General features: G+C 41.5%; 1 protein-coding gene across 2 annotated transcripts in view; it reads left to right on the top strand.

The window, feature by feature from the left end:
• METTL9 (methyltransferase like 9) overlaps positions 1-14,809 on the top strand; it is a 55,335-nt gene that overhangs the window by 27,363 nt on the left and 13,163 nt on the right. The window lies entirely within an intron of this gene.

Consider the following 14,809-nt stretch of genomic DNA (forward strand, 5'->3'; position numbering starts at 1 on the left):
TTTTATAAGCTAAGTCAAGCAATAAATGATGCCTTTAAATCTACCTTGATATACTTGCTGAATGGCATAGTTGATTTGAATTTTACAGATTTTAAACATGAGAATACTTACCTGTTTTTCCTTTTCTATCATGCATCATCTCTTGTGTGTGACATTTGATGATTTTGAGTCCATGACCTTTTCCTTACACAATTTTGAATAAAGGTCCTCTTACTTGGGTGCATTGTCTGTCTCTCTTGGAGATTTCCCCCATGTTTCAACCTGCTTGAGATGTGTGTACTCTTGGGTCATTTCTTTGGAGAAGCTTGTGTCCTTTCTTGAATACATGAAACACTCACCCTCCCTGCCTCTGTCCTTCCCTCCCTCTCTCCTTTATTCTTTCATCCCTCCCTTCTTCTCTTCTTCTTTTCCTTCCCCTTTTCCCCCCTCCTTCCAAATAAAACATTTTTATTTTCGGTCATACCTGGTGGTGCTCAGGGGGTTACTCCTGGCTCTGCATTCAGAAATCGTTCCTGGCAGGCTTGAGGGACCATATGGGATGCCAGGAATAGAAATGGCATCTATCCAGGGTTGTCCATGTGCAAGGCAAACGCCCTACCACTGTGCTATTGCTCCAGCCCCACGTAAAACTATTAAAAAACATTACTAGCTTGGTACTGTGCTCAGCAGAAGAGCACTTGCATTGTCTAGAGTTTGGCTCCTGGCATCACAAAAGCAAAAACCAAAAAAGAACATGTTTACTATTCACTGTGACTGCTGACTATTAACATAGTTTCAGCTTTGGTTTGCATTTCAGATCATGTTGAAAGTGATGAGTCTAAGCTTCTTTTCTCATTTTTTAATCATTAACATAAACTAATGCACATTTATTGTGTTAGTGATGCACATTAATGTTTAGAAACTTAGTTTTTCTACTTTACTGCTTAGTTCTGCATTGGACTCAACTTATACACTTGTAAAGATACACATATATATATATATATTTTTTTTTCCCCCCTTTTTTTGGAGTAAGCACATCCACCATTTTATTCCCTTAGTTCAAATAGTCTTAAGGAAGAAAGCACTGGAGTAAGCACATCAAGTAGGATGTGGGGGTGGTTGATCAATTGGTTGACTGACTTTAAGCCCACTTCCTCCTAATTCTAGTCTGTTATGGAATGTGGGGAGGTTTCCTGAGTTCCAGCAAAGTCTCACAGAACTCTTCAGTGAAAAGTGCTCTTCTCAGAACCATAAGGTGCAGGGGAAGGGAGAGGCTTCCTTGAGGAGCCAGGGTGGATGTGTTCTAGGAGCTGAGAAAGGGTGTCAGTTGCTCTGCCTCCCCTGGGGTGGTAGCTCTAATACCCAACGTGGTGCACTGCTCCCAGCCCTGATACACACTGGTGCCAATCCCAGTAATCAGGTGAGCTTGGCCTGTCCCCATCCACTGGGGTCATGGTTATGCCATGTGCTCAGGAAGGCTTTCCTACCCTGCCAGCCGGTCAGCATCTCTTGTGACCAGCTTTTACCTCTCACTAAGTGTGTTTCTTGGTTCCCACCACAGTCAGGCAGAGAACTTGTTTCCCTGCACCATCTGGTGGGTCTTGTACCAACCACTGGATAGGGTCTTAGGACCCCCTGCCCTGCTTCTCAGATGCTCACCTTCATGGTGCTCCTGGTGGGTCCCACAGTGCAGGTGTAGGAAGGTGTCCACAGCCTTGGTGCAGTGGAGTCTAGCATCTGCATTTGATGCCACCAGTGGGGCCTCCCAGGCATCGCCCTAAGCATACTGATGCTCAGTAGCTCGGGAACAGGCTGTCAGGCAATGATCATCCCTCTGTAGCTAGCAATACTGGCCCATGAGAGTTGGGGCCATGGAGGATGGGCAGTTGCTCACCAAAAGCCACAGTGGCTCAGTGGAGACCTATGTGCACTTTTATATTGTAAAGAAATACATGAGTAATTTTGTAAGCATCAACAGATCTCTGTGAAACTGTAAGGAGTAATACTCATGTCTGCTTTCTATCCTGGATTTGTATTGCCATTCATTTGCTCCTTCACTTCTTGGCCTTGGTTTCTACTCCTCTGGTTGTAGTACCTTTAGCTATTATGCTTGTTTAGTGTTTGCAGAACCATATTTGAATTGTTTTTGTGGTGGGGAGATGGGGGATCCTTTATACAGCAGAGTGAGAAAGTAAATAGAGCAAAGCAGAGCATGTATCTTTCCTGTGGCCATTGAACTCCTATTGTTGGATTGTTTGGCCTGGCCAAGTGAGAGCTGCTCTGAGTGAATGTCTGTTTATCATCTGAACAGAAAAGCCTAGTATTGTCATCCGTGAGTTAGTGCTATTCCCTGGGTAATGTACCTCAGCTCTCAGCATTGCGGTCACTCACTGGCTTCCTGTGTCCTTTTGGGCAGCCAGATGATAGAACTTTAATGCTAACTTCTTGACGTGGCAGGAGGCAGCAGAGCAGGGAAAGAAGCATCAGTCTGACATCAGCCATAAATTTCATTCCCACGTTTCTGACTTTGGAAGGAGCGGGAGTTAGGCTGGACAGTAAGCCAGTCCCAGCAAGGCCTGAACGCAAGCTCTTGGGTTGTGGGCAGAGAGTTGCTGTTGAGTTCAAGGAGTCAGTGTTGCAGATCTGAGACAGAACCTGTCACTGTGGCTGACCTCAATGACCATCCATTTTGCAGGACACTGTGGCACTATTACCATTTCCTTTCTCTGCATCACTGATTAGATCCTAATAATTTAGCACCGTGTGTGACTAGCTGAGGGCTGAGGACTGGGAGGTACTGAGTGGTCTTACCATGTTGAATGCCCATATACTGGGCTCACATTTTTTTTATTATTATTATTATTATTATTATTATTATTATTATTATTATTATTATTATTATAACAATGTATGGTTGTAATTGTGATGATCTATTATGTGCCCCTTGCTCTTTTTTGTTGTTACTTGGGTGATCACACTTGGTTGTGCTCACTGGAGTGTCTTCTTTTTTTTTTTTTTTTTTGGTTTTTGGTTTTTGGGTCACACCCGGCAGCACTCGGGCTACTCCTGGCTTTATGCTCAGAAATTGTCCCCGGCAGGCTCAGGGGACCATATGGGATGCCGGGATTCGAACCACCATCCTTCTGCATGCAAGGCAAACTCCTGACCGCTGTGCTATCTCTCCGTCCCACTGGAGTGTCTTCTTACCTGGGTGCTTGCATATGCTTTTACTGGAAGACACACTTGTGATGCTCACTCCTGGTTTGGTTGTGATGCTTGTAGGCAGGAGTCACTATGGGGTTCTCCTGTGTGTTCTTGCCAGGAGACACTGTGTGTTACTGCCAGGGGTTGCACATCTGCTGTGCAGCCCTATTGCAGTACCAGGAGTCTGAGGTGGTGGGAAGTTGGCACATGTGGGTGGCTGCAGGGATCCAATTTGCAGTTTCACAATTTTAGGGCAGGCACTTTCTGCCAGAAAGCCATCTCTTATTTGATTGATTCTTTTCCTGATTTGAACCAGTAGCAATTTTATTATTTAAGTTTGCTGGGTTTTTTTGTTTTGTTTGTTTGTTTGTTTTTTTGGGCCACACCCATTTAATGCTCAGGGGTTACTTCTGGCTAAGCCTCAGAAATCGCCCCTGGCTTGGGGGGACCATATGGGACACTGGGGGATTGAACCGCGGTCCTTCCTTGGCTAGCACTTGCAAGGCAGACACCTTACCTCTAGCGCCACCTCACCGGCCCCTGCTGTTTTGTTTTTTTTTTAATGGCAAAGATATATCATTGTTTGATTTAATAACCTAATTTTGTTTAGAGACTGTTGCTCTAGTAAAAATCTATTGATCTAGTAAAAACTGTCTAAAGCATCAAAAAACAGAAAAACAACCCAGAGAGTACTAATTATATACTGAACCTGAAAAGTTAGCATTTTGTTTTATTTTTAAAAATCATAGTGTTTGTGGGTCAGAGAGATAGCATGTAGGTAAGGTGTTTGCCTTGCATGCAGAAGGTTGGTGGTTCAAATCCTGGCATCCCATATGGTCCCCCGAGCCTACCAGGAGTGATGTCTGAGCATAAAGCCAGGAGTAACCCCTGAGCACTGCCGGGTGTGACTCAAAAAAACAAAAACAAAAAAGCAATAGTGTTTGAGATAAGTCATGGTAAAAAGAGTTCAAGCAACTTACAGGATGATATATGATGAACGTTGCTCATTTACTTCAATCATACAGTTTTGTTAGAGTTTCTTGAAAATCTTTCCAAAGAACATATATGCAAAATAATGTGTGTATATGAAAAAATTGAGTTTATAATTAAAACTCATAATAAATACTTCGGTTGCCTTTTCCCAATTGTTTATCTAGAAAATTATCATCTAGCTGCACAATCTGTATGTATCCACATTATTGGGCATGAGCAGTAAGATATTGGAGCTAGTTTTATCGCTTCTGAAAGTTGATTTTTTTTATTAGATGTATTTTTTTTATTAGCAGGCATTTAATAGCCTCTATTTAAATAGACCATGGTAGATAACTAAAAACAAAATGGATATAGGCATACAGAAGTGACCTCTGACCTCTATAAACTGGTCAGCAAATGTTTATCAACACAGTATGATGATTTTTTTTGAAGAGGTCCCATTTCCCTGGTTCTCATTACTGGTTTTCAGATAAATCAGTAGTTTACTTGGATAAATAAGAGTGAAATGAGTGAAAAGGAGTGAAATGAACACTCTTTGTTTTTTGGGGCTATACTTGGCTGTGCTCATGGCTTATTCTTGGCTCTCTACTCAGGGATCACTTTTTTTTTGGGTGGTGGTGGTCACACCTGGCAATGCTCAGGGGTTACTCCTGGCTCTATGCTCAGAAATCGCTCCCGGCAGGCTCAGGGGACCATATGGGATGCTAGGATTTGAACCATCGGCCTTCTGCATGCAAGGCAAATGCCTTACCTCCATGCTATTTCTCTGGCCCGAGGGATCACTTCTTTTTTTTTTTTTTTTTTTTTTTTTTTTTTGGTTTTTGGGGCACACCCGGCGATGCTCAGGGGTTACTGCTCAGAAATAGCTCCTGGCAGGCACGGGGGACCATATGGGACACCGGGATTCGAACCAACCACCTTTGGTCCTGGATGGGCTGCTTGCAAGGCAAACACCACTGTGCTATCTCTCCGGGCCCAGAGGGATCACTTCTTACTGTGTTCAGGACTATATGGGTGCTGGGGATCAAACCTGAGTCAGTCACATGCTCTATTACCACTTCTGCCCCGAAATGAACACTCTTCTGCCAGTGCTCACACATGTAAAATATCAGATGCCTCTGTTTCTGGAAGCAGGGGCTAAATGTAAAGTACATTTAGAAATTAAAAGTTCATTTTAGAAAAAGTGATTTAAGGTTGGTTGAGACAGCTGTTCCATTGAAGTTCAGAGCTTTCTTTGTCTCTTGAGTATTAACTTTCCCCACAAAGTTACAAACTAGCAATGTAGACATAACAAAATCGAGGGGCATTCTCTTCATACATGCACGGGCTTTGGTTTGTGTTTTTGGGAAGCGTTCCCAGAAATATGCCCAGTATTTCAGACCTCCTTGGCAAAGAAGTGGTGGGAAGGCATAGACTGTTGAGCCCTGCCAAGGAATTAAGACAGACCTGATGCACTTTTGGGATCTGAGGATGGAGTCTTGTTCCTAATCATATTTGCTTTATGGGGCTGAACTTGCAGTTGAGGGGAAGGGGATTGGCTGCTGAGCTAGTGTAAGAATGTCTTCATTCATTTCATTGTTTACTGAGTGCCTAGATGCTGGAGATATAGCGAGCTTTGTAGAAGTGTCCTTGCTCTGAGGAAGCTTACATTCTTGTAAGAAGACTGTTGACAAATGGCATATGGTTTGGTGCTGAGGGTTGCAGAGAAAAATAAACAGATACAAGAAGGGGCTTATGGAATTGGGGGGTGGTGTTGGGATTTTATAGATGTTACTCAGATGGCAGCAGGAGAAAAGACCCAAGGAAGTAAGATTTAAGTGTTTCACCTAAAATTTAGGTGGTATCATCAGGGTAAGACATTTGCTTTGTTTGCGGCCAACCCCGTTTTTTCTCCAGCATCTGATTGGTCTACTGAGCCCTCCCAGAGTGAACCTTTAGCAGGGAGTAAGCCCTAAGAACACTGTCAAGTGTGTCTCTCTCTCTCTCAAAAAAAAAAAAAAAGTTAATGAAACCTTTTTAGGGTGGCACTGCTGCTTCTAAAAAAAAAAGATTTCAGAATAGCTGACCATTTGTTGAAATTGCCCTTTGCCCAATGTTTTGAAATGCTCCCTTTTTTTCATCATAGTTAAAAGTTCTGTATGTGTGTGTTTGGCTCTATTCTATTAAGATTTTTTCCTTTTGGTATGCCAGTAACAACTATTTTAATTACTAAAGCTTTAAAATACATTCTGATGGCAGAGCATTATCTCTTCCCTCAATCAGCTCCTTTGGATTATTTTTGGCTTATTTGACAGGTCAACTTTTCCATTACCTTGTGTAGTTCCCTTTCATATAACTTATAGATTAGTTTAGGAAGTATTGAGGTTTCCTAACTAATAAGTGCTATTCATTTTTTTTTGTTCCTTAGAAATAAATTAATTTTTATAAAAATGCTGCACAGTATGTGCTAGATTTATTCTAATGGTGTCTACATTTGAAAATTGGAACTTTTCGTTTTATAAGAAATATATAGTTTGTGTATGTGTACAGATATGTATATATATGTACATATACACACATACACATATTTATTTTTTGTTGGGAATTGAACCCACGGCCTCACACTTGGCTTTCACTGAGCTACATCCTGGCCTCCCAGATACTTTGTTTTGCTTCATAGGGATGCACCTGGCAGTGCTTGTAAACCCGAGGTCATTTTTGGTGGTGCTGGATTTCAAACACGGGACCTCACACATGCAAGACATGTGTTCTACCATTTTGAGTTATAGCTTCTGTCCCCAGATGTTTATAATGCACGTTTTCCCAATTTTAGTGGGCTACTGTTTACCCACAAAAATTGTTATACTTCATATATTTATACATTTTGAAATGCCATAATCAGGCTATCACCTCACAGCTATGGTGTGAGTGATGAGAGCACCTCGCAATCTATTCTTTCAGCCTTTTAATGTGTGCACTACGGAATTAGTCACTGGAGTCCCTGTGTTGTACTCCCAGAATTTATTACTTTTATTATTAGAAGTTTCTACCCCCAGCCCAATATCTTGTTATTTCCTCTGTTGCTTTGGGCAACCACTGTTGTGTGCTCTCTGGTTCTATGTATTTGAGTTGTTTAACTTTCACAGGTACTTTTGTGTCTGGTTTGTCTCACTTAATCTAGTGTCTTCTAGGTTAATCCAGGTTGTCACAAATGGCTCTTCCATCCTACTTATTGGATACAATTTGTTCAGGCATAAGCCATCAATACTTTTTGTATCTACCGGTTTGTATCCTTTTATCTAGTAAATTATCTTCTTGTTTCCAGCCATTTCTCCATTAAGTCTGTGGTTTTCTTAACACACTGTTGCAATATTACAAATTGTTCTTCTATTTCAGATTCAGTTTTAGACTTTTTTTCCTGATTCATCTGAATTAATTAGAAACTACTTTCTGAAATGTTTTTAAAACGGCGGGCACTCCAATTTTGTGCTTGATTTTAATGAAAGCTTTGCTTTAAACATGATGTTGATTTTGGCTTAAGACTTAAGACTCCCTAAGAAGGAATGCCCATAAACAAAAATGTATTTTTATTTATTTATTTTTCTGTCACACTAGTCCAGCGATGGCAAACCTACAGCACAGGAAGGCCTTGCAGCTGGTATGTGGGAAGGTCTGCAATTAAGATATGGGGCGTGACGGGAAGCGAGTGTGATACTAAAATCTTATTGTTATTTCTTTTAATAAAATCTTGTTATTAAGGTTTAATTTACGTGCTGGCACTTTGAGGAAATTCTTTGGTTTTGTGCGCCAGTTTGGGCACATGGGCTCAAAAAGGTTAGCCATCACTGCACTAGTCTATACTTAGGGCTTAGTCTTGGTTCTGTTCTCTGGGATCAGTCCTGGCAGTGCTTGTGGGACTGTATGGGAGTGTCTGGGATAGACACCTAGGCTGCCCATGTGCATGGCAGATGCCTTACTTGCTATATTAATTCTCCAGTTATATATATTCTTTCAATTTTTGTTTTGATAGGAGCTTAAGAAACAGAATGAGGGGCCAGAGTGGTGGCGCAAGCAGTAAGGCATTTGCGTCCCATATGGCCCCCCAAGCCAGGAGCCATATCTGAGCACACAAAGCTAGGAGTAACCCCTGAGCATTACCTGGTGTGGCCCACCCCACGCCCAAAAAATATCACAGAATAAAGAATTTTGTCACATTGTATTTTTGTCTGAGAGAAACCAGTTTTTTATTTAACAAATCAGTATTAGTATTTTGGTAATATATATCTACCCTTGTTTTTCTTAGCTTAGATTGGGTGATCTTTAATGTATTGCTAAATTATAGTTGTAAAAATTCTAAATTCAGATACTACCATTAATAAAATGATGAGTGGTTGTCTATATGTGACCTTTTTTTTTTTTTTTCGGGCTTACCCGTTTGATGCTCAGGGGTTACTCCTGGCTAAGTGCTCAGAAATTGTCCCTGGCTTGGGGGGACCATATGGAATGCTGGGGGATCGAACTGCGGTTGCTGTCCTTCCTTGGCTAGCACTTGCAAGGCAGACACCTTACCTCTAGCGCCACCTCGTCGGCCCCTATATATAACCTTTTATTTTTTATTTTTCGGAAGCTGTTGTTTTGTCATAAGATTCAGTGATCTCTCCCATGTGAGATATAAAGAAACTTCATAAGGGAATATCATATGCCCAAGGCAGTAGAAATGAAGAGCTAGAGAACTGGTCTTGAGTAGGAAGCTTGCCACTTGGACAGGGTTGTATGGGGACAAGTTAGAGAAGGGAACATTAGGGCAGGGGTGGAGGGAAAATGTATCTGCCACAGAGGCAGGCTAGGGTGCTGTGGGGGGAGGAGGCTGGAACTTAGACGGAGGGGAGTTGGGTAGTAGACACTTGTGAAGGGATTGGTATTGGGACATATACAAGTAAATGTATATGTGTGTGTGTATATATATATATATATTTTTTTTTTTTGATCACACCAATTATACTCAGGTTACTCCTGGCTCAGTGGATCATCATAAGATGCCAGGATTGAACCTGGGTCAGCTGTGTGCAACTGTACTATCTGCTATCCCACCCATTGTACTACTACTCCAGCACATCAATCATAAATATTTTGTAACTTTAATTCACAGCAATTCAATTAAACAGTAAATAACAAAAAAGAACTTTGGAGGGCAAGACCCCTTCATTACCTGTGTGCCTCAGGATGTCGAATGCTGTTTCATACTCAGTGGCCAGTACTCTACTGTGGCTTGTGAGATGATGCAATCAAATGTATATATTATCCACCCACTCCTCAGTATTGACATCTCATAATTTCAGGATAATAGGTCATAAATGTATTTCATTCTATACTGTTCTGTTGTCTTTTGTTATTTATGAATATATTGGACCATGCCCAGCAGTGCCCAGGTTTTTCTCGAAGTACTGTTTGTGATGCTGAGAATCGAACCCTGACCTTCCACAAATAGAGCATGTGCTTCAGCTCTTTGAACTCTCCCCTCTGTCACACTTTTTTTTTTACTTTGTTTAAAGAAAATATATAGTTGACTATAATACATTTGTTTCCAGGTAAGTGAGAACAAAATTACAGTAAAAAGAGAATAGATAAACAAAAAGGAAGAGAGGAGCCAGAGAGATAGCATGGAGGTAGGGCATTTGCCTTGCATGCAGAAGAATGGTGGTTCGAATCCTGGCATACCATATGATCCCCCGAGCCTGCCAGGAGTGATTTCTGAGCAGAGAGCCAGGAGTAACCCCTGAGCGATGCCAGGTGTGACCCAAAAACCAAAGGAAAAAAAAAAAGGAAGAGAAAAGAAGAAAGGACAAAAAGAAATACAGTGACAAGCAAATCTGTGAAAATTGTATCTTTAATGAGGTCATTAAGTCATTGGTAGAAGATTTAGTAAGCTCTTGTTGCTAGTTGACTATTCTGTTATTTCATTTATTTCTGAACATTGTGAATTCAGTTATACATTGGCATCTAAATTGGTGTGTCCCTATGAGGAAGATAGTATTAAACAAGTGAAATGCAGCTACATGGTCCAGAAATTCAAAGCACTTTTGCTAATACTGTGGTTTTTGTGTGGCGTGGTTTGGTTACCAGGTCTCCTGTTAGTACCAGAAGGCAGGAGTGGGTGGTGGTGGTGGTTATTCACACTCATTCCAAAAAAAGTCTTAGTGATCTCAGCCCAGATACCAGCATACCCAGAGTTTGGTCAGAGAATCATAGAAGTGTGGGTGAATCAGGGCTATAGACAAATTGGTGATTATGGATGATGGATGCAACAGGTATGGCCTTAATCAGAGGACATGGGGCATTGGTACACTTTTTCCTGAGATTGCAAGCTTTCAGGTGCAGAGTCAGTGTATTAATGATTTTTCACAGCTTGGTTTATATCTCTTAGGAGAAAAGAGAAAGTATGGAGCTGGTTAGGTCTCCCAGAAGTACGAGAAGGCAGGGAGGGGTGTGTGTGTGTGTGTGTGTGTGTGTGTGTGTGTGTGTGTGTGTGCGCGCGCGCGCAGGGAGGGGTGGGTGTGTGCGTGTGCAGCGAGGGGTGTGTGTGTGCAGGGAGGGGTGTGTGCGTGTGCAGGGAGGGGTGTGTGTGCGTGCATTCATGCCTCTGTGTGTGTGTGTGTACGTGAATTCATGCCTGCACTCCAAAAAAGTACTGGTGATGTGTGTGTGTGTGTGTGTGTGTGCAGGGAGGGGTGTGTGTGCATGCATTCATGCCTGTGTGTGTGTGTGTGTGTGTACGTGCATTCATGCCTGCACTCCAAAAAAGTACTGGTGATGTGTGTGTGTGTGCAGGGAGGGGTGTGTGTGCGTGCATTCATGCCTCTGTGTGTGTGTGTGTGTGTGTGTGTGTGTGTGTGTGTGTGTGTGTGTACGTGCATTCATGCCTGCACTCCAAAAAAGTACTGGTGACTCCAAAAAAGTACTGGTGATACTAACCCAGATGCCAGTACACCTGGAGTTTGGTGTCTCTGCAGAGAATCTTAGCAGAATGGTGAAACATGGCCATAGGCAAAGCAATAATTATGGATGATGAGCCTCTGCCACACTTTAAAACAGTGGCAATACTTAAACATATTTGTGACTTTACTGATTGTTCCTTTTCATCGTTTATCAATATGAAATATTTGTCAGTGTATTTTAGGTCTGCCTGCAAAGCAATTTGCAGTTCTTTTTCTTTTTTTCCTTTTCTTTTCTTTTTTTTTTGTTTTTTGGGCCACACCCGGCGATGCTCAGGGGTTCCTCCTGGCTGTCTGCTCAGAAATAGCTCCTGGCAGGCACGTGGGACCATATGGGACACCGGGATTCGAACCAACCACCTTTGGTCCTGATCGGCTGCTTGCAAGGCAAACGCCACTGTGCTATCTCTCCGGCCCGCAATTTGCAGTTCTAATCAAAATTTGGTATCTTCAGTTTAGATTTGCTCAGATATTAAGAAGAATTACTTTTCCTGAAAATCCCATTAACATATTTTAACATGTGGTTTAGGTTTTTTTTTTTTTTTTTTTTTTTTATCTCTAGAGACCTAGGGGTGTATAGACTCTAGATTTTCTGTCTCTCCATTTCTTTATCTGCATTTGTGTTTAGGAAATCTAAACAGAAAGTTGATGCTAAATAGCTTCCAGTGGAAATTCTGTATGCTTAGTAAGCAGGAAAAGAAATATGGTTAGGGATTCAATAACCTATAGAAGAAAAAGGGTTGCTGGCTCAGGAGTGAAATGTGCCTCATATTTTTGTCTAGATACTGAAATAATACTGTTTTATAGAAATGCTGCTCAGTTGCATTTATATGGTGGTATTTATATATACTTCTTATATCATAGCCAGATAGTGGAAATACAAAGATGAATGAAAAATGCTTTCTTGCTCTTAAAAAAATGCTTACAGAAGACAGCTCTAAGTGACAATGTCAGGATATTAGGATAGGGAATATGACCAAGTATGGTGGGTTTAGAGACCAGCAGATTAAACCTGGGGTGGGGTGGCTAGGGGAAGTTTCCTGGAGGAGGTGACATTTGAGTCATGTTTTTATTTCTGAAGCATTTTATCAGCTTATGGGGGGATGGTTAAGGCAATTGTGAGGATATGTGCCTGAGATAAGGCTGGGAAGGTAAAGGTGTCTTGGGCAGTGAAGCAGGGAAATGCTTGAAGAGCAGGGTGGGTTCCTAAAAAAAAGGGGGGGGGGACAGCAAGGTTTCTTCTGTATAGTCCGAGGGGGTTGACTACTTTATTTGGGAAAGTCAGTGTCTTCCAAATTCAGCTTAAAGTCTTCAAACCAAAGTATCTGCTTGCATCAGGAGAGCCCCATTCTGATTAAAATACTTGCATAATTTAGGGGTTTGCCTCCTTGTTAATTATCCAGTATTTTCAGTCTTGGAAGCAGCAGACTCTACTGGCTCCCAGAAATGGAAAGTCAGTAATCTCACAGCACAAGCTGGTACCTTGTGGGTACATGCCTGCCTTTGCCCATTTGGCCCTATACGATCATTGTGATGTTCGGGTGTCACATGTTTGGTTGCAGTGTTTGCCAGGCATTGCAAAACCAGTTGTTTACTTTCTGTTTTTTGTGTGTAATGTATGCATGGGTAGATACATGGGCATGCATACATGTACACAACAATATTTTTTTTACTTTTGTTTTTCTGGGATGGGTGCCACACCTGGTGGTGCCCATGTTCTGTGCCCAGAGATTATTCCTGGCTGTGCTCAGGGGATTATTTTTGGTTCTGGGAATGGATGCTGGGTCAGCTGCATGCAAGGCAAGCAATACCTGCTATATTATTGCCCAGCCCCCAAAAGAGTAATTTAAAAAAAAATTATTTAAGCACAATGGTTAAAAACATGTTCATAATTGGGTTTCAGTCATAAAATGTACCACCCTTACCAGTGCAACTTTCCCACCACCATTGTCTTCCATTTCGTACCTCCCACACTCCTGCCTGCACTAAGGCAGGCATTGTATTTCTCTATATATTGTCATGGTAGCTGTTAGTGTAGTTATTTCTCTAATTACCACTCTGTGATAAGCTTGTCATCATGGGCTGGTCCTTCCAGCTCTAATCCCTATTGTCTCTGGGTGTTATTATTATACTGTCTTATTTTTCTTAAATCCCACATATGAGACTATTCTGTGCTTATATCTCTCCCTCTGACTTATTTCACTCAACACAAGTCTCTAAATCCATCCATATAAAAGCAAATTTTGTGACTTTATTTTTTAACAGTTTTATAGTACTTCATTTTTTTAGCCACTCATCTGCTGTTGGGAATCTGGGTTGTTTCCAGATTCTGGCTATTGTAAATAGTGCTGCTAATATAGGAGTGCAGAGGGCTTTATTGTATATTGTTTTTGTAGTTCTAGGGTATATCCCTAGGAGGAGGAGTAATGCTGGGTCATATGGGAGTTCAATGTCCAGTTTTTTTTAAAGGAATGTCCATATCATTTTCCAAAAGGCTGGATTAGACGTCATTCCCACCAGCAGTGAATGAGAGTTCCTTTCTCCCCACATCCATGCCAGCTGTGGTTGTTCTTGTTCTTCGTGATGTGTGCCAGTCAAAAGAGTAATTTTTATTCTTCCTTTCTCCCCTTTCCCCTACATGTATGATTAGAAAGACTGGGAAATGTCCAGTATAAAATATTAGTACAAAACAGTTTCCAAAGGATCTTAAAATATTTAGTTTTATTGGAGTTATATACGAAATATACCCCTAATTTAATGTCAGTTAAGGAAGCTCTGTCATAAAGTAAACATAAGAGGTTGTAATTATGTTTAGTAATGAATGTGCACTTATGGATACTTTGACTTTTGTTTTCCCCTTGTAGATACTTTAGGTGTTTTTGCACTGAATATTTTAAGAACAGACTATAATATTTTTTCAGTGAAGTGACAATTCTTTAAACATCTATGCTGTACGTCATCCCTCACCTGATGCTTTCCTCCTGGATTGTCAAAGCCGAAGATGGGCCCATGTGTGCAGCCTTCCCTGCAGCCCTGGCAGCCTTGGGCCTTTGCAATAGGTTACAGAAAAATCAATGTGTTGTGAAGGCACAGTCATGCCCTGTGCATTGCAGCTACCTTCCCTTGCCAGTTTTCTGGCTCAGCACTGACATCTAGGGTTCATTGTGGCTGACTTGTAAACTGAGTTGTTAGCTTTCAAAGTCTCACTTTATTTTCTAGTCTATTATATTCTGTGAGAACACGAGTTCTCACATGAGTCATTTTCTCATGAGTTAGCATTAGGCTGGTTATTTCCCAGACCCTGGCAGGAAGATGTACGTTACACCACGGCCCTGTTGCAGTATCAGAGGGACTAACTTTGTGCTCAGGTACTTTCCAGGATGATTTTTTGTAACTCAGATTTTGACTCTTTCTTTTCTCTCTCCCTTCCGCCATCTCTCCTATCACTTTCCCAGCTCATAGAGATGACTTGTTCCCTAGAGACTGAGGCACATGCTGGGACCCTATTCATACGTTCGTTAGGGATGTCATCACACCTGACTTGAGTGTAACATAGCAAATATGTTACCCAAATAATGGAAGTTTGAGAAAGTTCCTTAGAAGTTTAGAAAACCCCTTAGAAGGGACCGGAACGATAGTACAGCAGTTGGGCATTTGCCACA

Source organism: Suncus etruscus, chromosome 15, assembly GCF_024139225.1.
Source record: "Suncus etruscus isolate mSunEtr1 chromosome 15, mSunEtr1.pri.cur, whole genome shotgun sequence".
In the NCBI taxonomy this organism is placed as follows: domain Eukaryota; kingdom Metazoa; phylum Chordata; class Mammalia; order Eulipotyphla; family Soricidae; genus Suncus; species Suncus etruscus.